This window comes from Miscanthus floridulus, chromosome 9, assembly GCF_019320115.1.
Source record: "Miscanthus floridulus cultivar M001 chromosome 9, ASM1932011v1, whole genome shotgun sequence".
Taxonomy (NCBI): Eukaryota; Viridiplantae; Streptophyta; class Magnoliopsida; order Poales; family Poaceae; genus Miscanthus; species Miscanthus floridulus.
In genome coordinates, this window is record NC_089588.1 from 35,571,358 (window position 1) to 35,580,522 (window position 9,165).

General features: G+C 50.1%; 1 long non-coding RNA gene across 1 annotated transcript; it reads left to right on the top strand.

Moving 5' to 3' along the window:
• Positions 1–4,410: 4,410 nt before the first annotated feature.
• On the top strand, positions 4,411–5,911 carry LOC136481722 (uncharacterized). The gene is made up of 3 exons (XR_010764830.1): positions 4,411–4,922; positions 5,520–5,651; positions 5,779–5,911. It is a non-coding gene; the product is annotated as an uncharacterized lncRNA (long non-coding RNA).
• The last annotated feature ends 3,254 nt before the right edge of the window (positions 5,912–9,165 follow it).

Below are 9,165 nucleotides of genomic sequence, written 5' to 3' on the forward strand. Positions count from 1 at the left end.
AAATCCGGCTCCGAGCTACAGTGATCTGCGCGGTGATTGTCAGGCGGAGCCGGAGCTGGCCGAAGCCGTGCCAAACAAGTCCTAAGAACCTGTTTGGCAGGGCTCCTTGCCAAGCGGCTCCGGCTCCCACTGCACTGTGCAACACTGTAGATCCCTGTAGCAGCGAAAAAAACGGCTTCGACTCCCACACAAATGAACGGGAAAAGAGGAAAAGCCAGAGAAGCCTGCAATTGGGTGCTCCGGCGGCTCCTCTACAGTGTAGTGCTACAGCAGCAGGAGCCGGAGCCGCCGGAGCTCTCCAAACAGGTCCTAAGTTGTTTTACATTTGCATGTAGCACTTGTCACGGACAACAACGGGCTTCCGCTGCTGGCCGATGGTTTGTTAATCCAGTTCGGGCAAGTGATCCGGGGCTCATATACGACACCAACCCTTCAGATTACCAACAGTTGTTCAATTGCACCGGTGGATCAGACATAGAAACTACATGCCCAACAACTGAGAGATCTCTACTGAATCTGAACCTGCCATCCATTGCGATTCATTCCTAACCTCAAGACATCAGAAACAGTATCAAGGACAGTCACCAACGTCGGCCAACCTGATGCAGTGTATAAGGCCTTTTTTGAGCCTCCCTACAGGCGTCGACATGTCAGTTAGTCGAGCCAACTGTGTTAGTGTTTGGTAAGAAGAAAACGTCGCAGTCGTTCAAGGTAACATTCAGAGCCATGCACAAGGTCCAGGGCGATTACTCATTTGGTAGTCTGGTGTGGCACGACGGAGGTAGGCATTGGGTCCGTAACCCAATATCAGCTCGACTCCTGTTCTATTGTCTTCTGAGCAATCTATTATGCGTTGATGTAAGGAGTTGATATTTCGTAGGGACTTGCTAGCGCTCGACGTCCGATCCGGCCGCTGCCCACACAGAGAGCGAGCGAGCACCTAGAGCGTCGGGCTTGCAAGGGAGCGCACCAGCAGTGGGCTCACACTGCTTCGGACATCGTTCGCGCCACCCTGGATGTCATCCACGACACTGGCCGCTTCCCACGCGCATACTATGTGCAACACCCCGATCTACTTTTGAAACGTTCAGATGCAATAGTTAGCAACATACAAAAGAAGACACATGAAACACTTGAAAAGTGTCTAAAACACTTGTGAAATATACCTAAAAAACATTTGAAAACCATTGTAAGCATATACAGCATACAGTGAAACACTTGCAAACATACATATAAAACACCTGCAAACACTTGAAACATATGCATACAACATGCATGTATATGCAACATTCATATCTACCTTTGCAACATCCAGATAAAACACTTGCAACATTCGTCTGGAACAGATGATACACTTGGAACATACACTTGAAACATACTATATAGCCATTACAACATGTGCAGCATCCTGATCTACTTTTGCAATATCCGTATGAAATACTTGAAACATATATCTGAAACAAACAAAACACTTGAAACATAGTCTTGCAACATGTCTGAAAACATCTGAAAACACAGCACTGACAGTGGCCACGATTTAGGCGCAGGCACATGCCTCCCCAGGCGCAGGTGCAGGCCTCCCTACCTCCTCCGCAACAGTCGAGGTGGACGGGGGCGTGGCCCTGGATGGTGGTGCCGCATGGCCGCGCGGAGCAGCGAGGATGAAGGGACGGGTGCCTAGCGGGAAGGAGCAACGCAAGAAGGGCTAGCCACGTGGGAGAGACGCCGGAGCAGGCACTTCATGCTGGGGAGGGAGCTGGGAAGAGAGAGCGCCCTGCTGCGGGACCTTGCTGCGGCGGGGTCAGCCAGAGGAGCAGTGCGGAGAGGGGCTTGGAGCAGCTAAGGAGGACACCATAGCCCGAGTGGAGAATTTTTCTTTTTTTAGAGGCTATTCCGTTGACAGCGTAGGAAAGAAGGTGGAGGCAGGACTGGAAGCCGCGTCTGACGGGACAGACGCCCGTGGCTGTGCGTTTTTGTATTTTGTATCTTGTCACCGTAATGATGTGTGTAACACGATCGACATTTGTTGTTTTTATCATGATTTATTTGACTTCTGTTTTATGAAAAGATAAACAAGTTTCATTTCTGCAGTCATCTTCGTTGAAAGGTTCTGCAGTTGTTTGATAAAGTTTATGCGTGATGGTGTAACACCCTAAAAATCCTTTTATGAAAATAGATGAAATTTGATTTAATTATGCCTTTTGTGTGCATTAAAACTTAGGGAAATAATAAAAATTTCTAAAATTAAAATCAACTATAAGGCTTAGACACTTGTTGAAGCATTCATGTTGATGCACATATTTTTTGATGCTTGTGTTTGGTTTGAAAATCAAAACTTTGCTTTGATTTTGTTCTTTTTTTAGGGGAGCTTTAATTTTGTTCATGGCTGGCTTTGAAACAAAAAGAAAGGGTTTTCTCTTTTCCTCTCTCACTCTATCACTTTTCCGGTCCACAACCGCAGTAGCCTCCTTTCCTTGGCCCGCTTGGAAACCGCACAAGCAGACCAGCTCCCTCCTCCCTTTAGACAAACCAGCCCACTCCTCTCTCTCGGGCTTAGCCTAGCACCAGGTCAGCCCAACGCACATCCACGTGCCACAAGCCCATCGCGGAGTCAGCCTGGCTCCCCACGTGCGTGCAAGGCCACTCCCTCCTTTCTCCCATGGGCCATTGTCGTCCTTCAGCCCTAGCCTAAAACTTCATCAGCCACGCCGTGCCCCTTACTCTCATTCGCTGACAGCATGGGCCTACCCCCTCGCACTCGCTGACACTCTGCTCCATTGATCAGTCTCTCCTCTTTCCCCTATGTCCCATTGTGTCCGGCTCGAACACCTCCTAGCGGATCCCTATGGCCGCCCTGATCTGGCAATGTTCGCGGATTCTCCGCGTAGGAGATCACGACTCCCCCTATAAAACCTAGAGACCACTTGCTTCACCACCTTTTCGATTTACATGCCGTTTTTAGGGCCCGGGAGAGGAATTCCCTACCTATTTTTCTATTACATATAAACAAGGGGCTGAGTGCAGCAATACAACAGGGCCTTAGGCCCAAAAGCAACATGGCCTTATGCGCCGCATTTAGCCCTAGCTAGCTCCACCGCCTTTGGTTGGATCTCGCTGGAAGCGAGAACGCTCGTCATCGCGTTGACATTTTTCAATACATTGCCATCATCGAAGACCTTTTTGCTAGGCTATGCGTCAGGGTAACAGAGCCATAGGCGCCGCTTTCACTCTTTCTACTGATCTCTACTGCTCTCTCACTGCCGCTGTCGTGAAGTTGTCGTCCATCGCATCGAGCCCCGCCCTTCCGTCGATTCTTCCCTGCCATTGAGAACCTCGGAGGTGATTTTCTCTGTTGCCTCCTATCTTCCCGTGCTTTTTCCAAAGCCAACCGTGGCTTCTATGCTATTTTGATCTTTGACGAGCTCCCCAACGCCCTTCATCACGCTCCTCGCTGGAGTAACTATTCTGGCCAGAAAATACCCCCAACTCCCTATAATCTGATCCCTATCTAGCGGTACAGTTGCATACCCTTTCAATCTCGTTAATCAATCTACGCAACGTGGACTCGTGGACAAGGTCCATTGCCCGGGTCCACCATCGGCTCACAGGCTCCACCCAATCCGCAAAGCGCCACCTCACGAATGACCCAATCGCTGACGATAACCGTTGTCATATTTGCAAAAAGGCCCTCTCTTTTCCCCTTTATCAACTCGCGATGTCTATCCTCTTTAGAAAGTAATTCTAATGGAGCCCTTTTCTTTTTTCTGTTTAGGCTTCTTACCTTTTTCAACTTTGAAACTGCCACCCGGTGTAAACTCAGTTTTTGATGTGTGTTATTTCAAAAATAACTTCCAATTATTCACAACAATGCCACCCGACCCTATTTAGGCCATAACTTCTCTGTGTTTAGCTCCGATTAGCGTGCTTTTTGTATCTATGTGTTCGTAGCAACGTGTAAAACATTTATAAAACCTTTTCACTCGCCTTATATTTCAAGACAGAGAAAGTAGTACATGATGGGTGGTTTCGAGAATAGTTTACACTTTACACATGCCCAATTTATTCGTCTGCAAGATTACAATCCGAACAATAGTTGCATTTTTTTCATATCTATCCCATAAAGGCCTCGTTCGGCTGGTATGAAGTTTGGCTTGTTCGGTTTTTTTTCAGCTGAAACAGTGTTTTTCTCTCACAACATTTCAGCCAGAATATTGTTTTTCAACCACTTTCAGCCAAGTTTCAGATCAGCGAACGAGGCAAGGAGGCAAAATTTCTGACAACTTTGAAATTTCGTCCAGCCCAATTATATTCGGAGTCGCATTCAGCCCATGACTTTCCTTCTATTTTTTTTCCCTTCAGTCTGTTCCAATCCGCACGCACGCTGCGCCCCCGTACCCAGACGCCGCGCGCCGCTCCGAGTTCTGCTCGTGTTTCCCTCCCTCCGTGTCCGCCGCAGCGCCGCCGTCCCCAGACGCCGCTCGCCGCCGAAACGTCGTCTCTTCTCCTGTACACGCACAGGGCTGAGGTCGCCGCTGCTCTTTCCGTCTCCGCTCGTCCCGTCTGCGCGCAGGGCCGAGGAGCTCGAAGCGAGGAAGAACGGTGGATCTGCTGGGCTCGCGGGTGCGCCGCCCCCGCCTGCCGATTCTAGAGTTCGCGCTACTGGTGGCGAAACGAGCCAGCATCGCTGGACCCGGTCACTCGCCGGATTGCGTACGTCGCCCTTGGAGTCCGATACTGACGTCGCTCTTGGAGTTCGCCACCGCCTTTGGAGTTTGCTGCCATCGCCACCCTTGGAGTTCACCCCGCCACCTCGAGCACGTGGAGTTTGTCCCCGCCAAGATCCGGCGACGCCGACTAGCTCCGACGACTCCAGCCTGCGCCGGTCTGTAACGTGTGGATCTGCTGTAGCCCATTGATTAAAGGTTTGTTCTTTTACTCATGCCTCCCTCTAATCCTTCTTACTTATGTGCAATTTTCCATGTCCCAAATTAGTTGTTGCTGGTGCTTGATCGATCCGTGGCAGTAGTACGGATGTTTGGAATGAATACAAAAAGAATTTGCACTGCGGTGCTTACTCATGATGAATAGAATGGATGGATGGATGGATGGATGGATAGGGAATATAATATAGCAGAGGATTAGTTTAATTACTCATCTGTTATGTCCTATATACTTGTTACAATTAGCTAAAGTGTGGGGTTAGCTAGGTGTTGTGTTAGCAAATATTATGTGACCTTCTGACTCTATATCAATTGGACAAGCATGTGGCTGAATAGTGTAGATGGAAAATGGCATAGTAGTCTGGGATGCAGCCCAGGATAACATTTTCATAGATATTTGCTTGGAAGAAGTAACTGCTCGCAATATTGGGTCTAGGAGATATTTGAATGGAGTTGGATTCACTAACCTAGAGGCTTAATTTAATGCACGCACAAATAAGAACTATTGTTGCGTGCATTCCGAAAATAGATGGAGCACTCTGAGACACAATTATCTACTCCCTCCATAATCTTTTGTAGGGTGTATGAAGAGATTTCACAGAGACCAAGGAAGCCTATGGGAGGTAGGCAGCAGTAATATCGCCTAGAGAGGGATCCTAAAAGTGGCTGGTGATGATTCCGGTGATGATTGGTGGGAAGAGCAAAGAAAAGGTATGATCTTTAATTAGTGCTAACATCTGTCATGGCAAAAAAAAAGTATGACCCTTTTTCAGTTCTAACATCTTGGATGGGTATATGAAGCTATTAACATATGCCAGTTTGTAATATATTTTTTTAGGTGCTGCCAACGTGTTTCAAGTATCGGTACACACCACTAGAGAACGAAGATAAGCTACAAGTGTTGTTCAAGCTTTATGTAGTCACTCTAGATTTTGAAACTTATTCTGTATGGTCAGTATGCCTTCAATTGTTGAACCTAAGCTATAGCTTATATTTTCAGACAAGCTGTGCAGAGTACATCACGCTGCTAAAAGACATCTTACCATCAAAATTTATCCTCAGACGATTTAGCTTCTACCAACATCAACCTACATGCATAATTTCTTCACAATCATAATGAGCTTGGCAATTATCCCATCAGTATATGTCATGAACCTCAGTCTCCTCCCATGTCATTCTGGTAAGTAAAAATGTAGTCTTTAAGAGCAATGCAGAGTCAGAACAAATTTTCTAAAGAACGACAGTATGAAACTTGACTCTTATTGCTATATTTTAGTTGGTTTATGAACAATAACAATAATCATTTCGTCAATGAAGAATTATTCTTGACCATCTTTGTACTGAACTTTCACAGCTAGAGCTGTGACAATTATAGTCGTCACTTTCCTGCTCTGCGTTGGCATTGGAGAACGAATTGGGTTCCACCATTCCACTGTTGTTGCGAATTTGACCCACCTTGTGGTACCAATTGGCCTGAGCGCTCACAGTTTCCTTCTGTGCTCCTGTTTTCGCAAGTACAAGAAGATGCTAATTTTGTTAGCCTCTCGTTCTCCGGTACGAAGATATCCGACCACTCACTAGTGTTGTCGAGCATACACTAGCGATGCCGACCACGAACTGTCATTACCGACCACACTATGGCTAGAGGTAAAAGAAGGGAGGGAGAACAGAGCATACACACAGCAGAGACACCAGCGTTGGCCGGAGCTCTGTATAGGAGATGGCAAATCTGAACTCTCTCTACTGAGTTGCAGTGGTAAACTATATATACAACTCTATCCATCTAGTCCTAGTACAGCTGTCATGCTGCTACAGTTACTAGATATGACAGCAGGGCTGACTTTGACGTCTGCCCCTGTAGCTGCTACAGTGCAGCAGCGCCCTTTTCGGCGCCGCCTTCTCCTGCTGCGCATTCATACAAGGGATGCAGAGAAGATTATCTAACAATTCTTCTTCTAATCCTTCTGCTACCCTTGAACGCCCTCCATGCCGATCATCTTCTTCAGCTCCGTGAGTCGAAGACGGCCGAGCGGCTTGGTGAGGACGTCCGCGAGTTGCTGACCAGTTTCGACAAACTCGATGACGATCTGCCTTCCATCGATACAGTCCTTGAGGAAGTGGAACTTCACGTCGATGTGTTTGCTCCAGTCGTGGAGAACCGGATTCTTCGCGAGGGCAATGGCGGGCTGATTGTTCACCATTAGTGCTGGTGGGTGAGCTTTCGCACCGGTCAGCTCGCCCAGCAGCCGGCGCAGCCACACAACTTGGCACGCCGCTGTGGCCGCCGCTATGTACTCTGCCTCGCACGTAGATAGCGCCACCACCTTCTGTTTCAGCGTCAGCCATAAAATTAGAGCCGACCCGAGGAAGACGAGCACGCCAGAGGTGCTCCGCCGTCCGTCAATGTCCCCCACCATGTCTGCATCGCTGAACACAGTGAGCTGTAGCCTACTTCAGCCGGTCGTGGGGAAGACAATCCCTTGATCCACCGTCCCCTTGACGTAGCGCAGCAGCCGCTTCACCGTAGCCTAGTGATCCTCTCGAGGATCTTCCATGAAGCGACTGACGTAGCCCATGGCGAACACAATGTCCGGCCTCATGTGGACTAGGTAGCGTAGACCGCCGATGATGCTCCGGTAGAGTGTTGCATCCATCTTTGCCATGGTACTGGCCTTTGTCAGCTTCAGCCGCTCCTTCATCAGAGTCACACATGGCTTGCACTCAGGCATGCCGCTCCGCTCCAACAGCTTCGAGGCATATACGCTCTGACCGAGCGTGAGTTCATCCTTTCCCTATCTCACCTCGATGCCGAGGTAGTAGGAGAGTGCGCCAAGATCGCTCATTCGAAAACGAGCCACTATCTCATGCTTAAAGCTGTCGATATCCTCAGCACGTGCGCCGGTGACGATCAGGTCGTCCACATACACGCTGACGACGAGCTCCTCCTTCCCCCATCGCCGTGTGTAGAGCACGTGCTCGGTTGCGCACCTCGTGAACCCAAGCTCGTCCAGCGTGGCGTTCCATGCTCGTGGGGTCTGCCGCAGCCCGTAGAGCGCCTTGTGCAGTCGGAGCACCCTGTGCTCCGCTCCCTTGAAGGTGAAACCCAGAGGTTGCCTGACGAAGACCGTCTCTGCCAACTCGCCATTGAGGAAGGCCGATTTTACATCTAGGTCATGGATGCGCCAGTCCTTTGCTACTGCCAAGGCTAGTAGCAAATGGACATACTTCATGCGCGCTAATGGCGCAAAGACTTCCTCGAAGTCGATGCCCTCGCGCTGGACAAAGCCTCGGGCGATGAGGCGCGCCTTGTGCTTGGCAATGACGCCGAGCTCGTCTCGCTTGACCTTGTACACCCACTTCAGGCTGATCGGACGACATCCTGGAGGTGGATCGACGAGCTCCCAAGTCTCGTTTTCCTCGATCGCCTTCATCTCCTCCAGCATCGCCTGTCGCCAGTTTCCATTGCGCTCGGCCAGCGTGAACATGGGTGGTTCCTTTGCACTGACGAGCAGTAGCTCCTGATCATTGAGTAGCCGACCCGCCAGGCCTGAGGGCCCTATGCCGCCGATGATGTCGTGCAGCCTATGGAACTACACCTCCTCACCGTCGTGGAAGGCATCCACAAACTCAGTGATGTCACTTGGAGGTGAGGCGAACTCGATCAGCGTCGATGGAGTGCTCGGCACAGCACCTGTAGTGCTCGGCACCTCGGTTGCAGTGCTCGGCACTACTCCTGGACAACTCGTCACCACTCCTGGAGTGGTCTACACCCCTCTTGGAGTGCTTGACACCAGTCTTGTAGTGGTCGGCACCACTGCAAGACTGCTCGGCTCCGCTATGGGAGTGCTCGGCACCCGTCCTAGAGTGGTCGACACCACTACAGGACCTCCTGGCTCCACTCCTAGAGTGCTCGGTGCCCCTCTTGGAGTGCTCGGTTCTGTTGCTGGAGTGCCCGGCACCCCTTCTGGAGTGCTCGACACCTCTTCCCCAGCGTCTCCACCACCGTGGATGATTAGGTGCTCGACAATGAAGGTGCTAGTGAAGCCACCAGCTTCCCCCATGCTCGGGCTGTTCTAGTCCCAAGCCGCCTTCTCGTCGAACACGACGTCGTGCGAGACATGTACCTTGTCTCCACGTGGGTCGTAGAGCTGGTACACCTTGGTACCCTCCGCGTAGCCCAAGAACACCATCGGTGTGCTCCTGTCCTCCAGCTTGGTGAGGATCG